Source organism: Arachis stenosperma, chromosome 5 (assembly GCF_014773155.1).
Source record: "Arachis stenosperma cultivar V10309 chromosome 5, arast.V10309.gnm1.PFL2, whole genome shotgun sequence".
Lineage (NCBI taxonomy): Eukaryota > Viridiplantae > Streptophyta > Magnoliopsida > Fabales > Fabaceae > Arachis > Arachis stenosperma.
This window is the reverse complement of record NC_080381.1, coordinates 61667895-61670361: the sequence shown is the minus strand read 5'-3', so window position 1 is coordinate 61670361 and position 2467 is coordinate 61667895.

Below are 2467 nucleotides of genomic sequence, written 5' to 3'. Positions count from 1 at the left end.
ACGGAGATTGTTGGTATGAAGCAAGATATGGTCATCTTGTAAATCTCAGTCAGGCAGATTCAAATGGTTATGGATGATATATGAATAAAGCATAAAGATAAAGATAGAGATACTTATGTAATTCATTGGTGGGAATTTCAGATAAGCGTACGAAGATGCTTTGTCCCTTCTGTCTCTCTGCTTTCCTAATGTCTTCATCCAATCCTTCTTACTCCTTTCCATGGCAAGCTGTATGTTGGGCATCACCGTTGTCAGTGGCTACAGTCCCGTCCTCTCAGTGAAAATGTTCAACGCGCTCTGTCACAGCACGGCTAATCATCTGTCGGTTCTCAATCAGGTTGGAATAGAATCCATTGATTCTTTTGCGTCTGTCACTAACGCCCAGCCTTCAGGAGTTTGAAGCTCGTCACAGTCATTCAATCCTTGAATCCTACTCAGAATACCACAGACAAGGTTTAGACCTTCCGGATTCTCTTGAATTCTGCCATCAATTCTAGCTTATACCACGAAGATTCCGATTAAGGGATCCAAGAGATAAACATTCACGCCTTGTTTGCTTGTAGAACGGGAGTGGTTGTCAGGCACGCGTTCATAAGTCAGAATGATGATGAGCGTCACATAATCATCACATTCATCATATTCTTAGGTGCTAATGAATATCTTAGAACAAGAATGAGCTGAATTGAATAGAAGAACAATAGTAATTGCATTAATATTTGAGGTACAGCAGAGCTCCACACCTTAATCTATGGTGTGTAGAAACTCCACCGTTGAAAATACATAAGAACAAGGTCTAGGCATGGCCGTGAGGCCAGCCCCATGATCTAAGATAGCATAAGACTAAAGATAGCTACCAAGATGATCTAAGGACTTGACGTCCAGAGATGATCCTAAGATCTAAAATGATCTAAAGATAAAAATACAATAGTAAAAGGTCCTATTTGTAGAGAACTAGTAGCCTAGGGTTTACAGAAATGAGTAAATGACATAAAAATCCACATCCGGGCCCACTTGGTGTGTGCTTGGGCTGAGCATTGAAGCTTTCATGTGTAGAGACTTTTCTTGGAGTTAAACGCCAGCTTTTATGCCAGTTTGGGCGTTTAACTCCCATTCTTGTGCCAGTTCTGGCGTTTAACGCCGGGCACTTTTGAGCTGATTTGGAACACCGGTTTTGGCCATTAAACCTCGGGCAAGGTATGGAATATTACATTGCTGGAAAGCCCAGGATGTCTACTTTCCAACGCTGTTGAGAGCGCACCAATTGGGCTTCTGTAGCTCCAGAAAATCCACTTCGAGTGCAGGGAGGTCAGAATCCAACAGCATTTGCAGTCCTTTTCAGCCTCTGAATCAGATTTTTGCTCAGGTCCCTCAATTTCAGCCAGAAAATACCTGAAATCACAGAAAAACACACAAACTCATAGTAAAGTCCATAAAAATGAATTTTAACTAAAAACTAATAAAAATATAATAAAAACTAACTAAAATATACTAAAAACATACTAAAAACAATGCCAAAAAGCGTATAAATTATCCGCTCATCACAACTCCAAACTTAAATTGTTGCTTGTCCCCAAGCAACTGAAAATCAAATAAGATAAAAAAAAAGAGAATATGAAATGAATTCCAAAAACATCTACGAAGATCAGTATTAATTAGATGAGCGGGACTTTTAGCTTTTTGCCTCTGAACAGTTTTGGCATCTCACTCTATCCTTTGAAATTCAGAATGATTGGTTTCTATGGGAACTCAGAATCCAGATAGTGTTATTGATTCTCCTAGTTAAGTATGATGATTCTTGAACACAGCTACTTTATGAGTCTTGGCCGTGGCCCAAAGCACTCTGTCTTCCAGTATTACCACCGGATACATACATGCCACAGACACATAATTGGGTGAACCTTTTCAGATTGTGACTCAGCTTTGCTAGAGTCCCCAATTAAAGGTGTCCAGGGTTCTTAAGCACACTCTTTTTGCCTTGGATCACAACTTCATTTTTATTTTTTTTCTTTATTTCTCTCTTTTTTTTTTGAATATTCACTGCTTTTTCTTGCTTCAAGAATCATTTTTATGATTTTTCAGATCCTCAGTAACATGTCTCCTTTTTCATCATTCTTTCAAGAGCCAATCATTCATGAACAACAAATTCAAAAGACATATGCACTGTTCAAGCATACATTCAGAAGCCAAAAGTATTACTACCACATCAAAATAATTAATCTGTTATAAAATTTAAAATTCATGCAATTCTTCTCTTTTTTCAATTAAGAATATTTTTCATTCAAGAAAGGTGATGGATTCATAGGACATTCATAACTTTAAGGCATAGACACTAAGACACTAATGACCATAAGACACAAACATAGGTAAACATAAGCATAATTTTCGAAAAACAGAAAAATAAAGAACAAGGAGATTAAAGAACGGTCCACCTTAGTGATGGCGGCTTATTCTTCCTCTTGAAGATCTT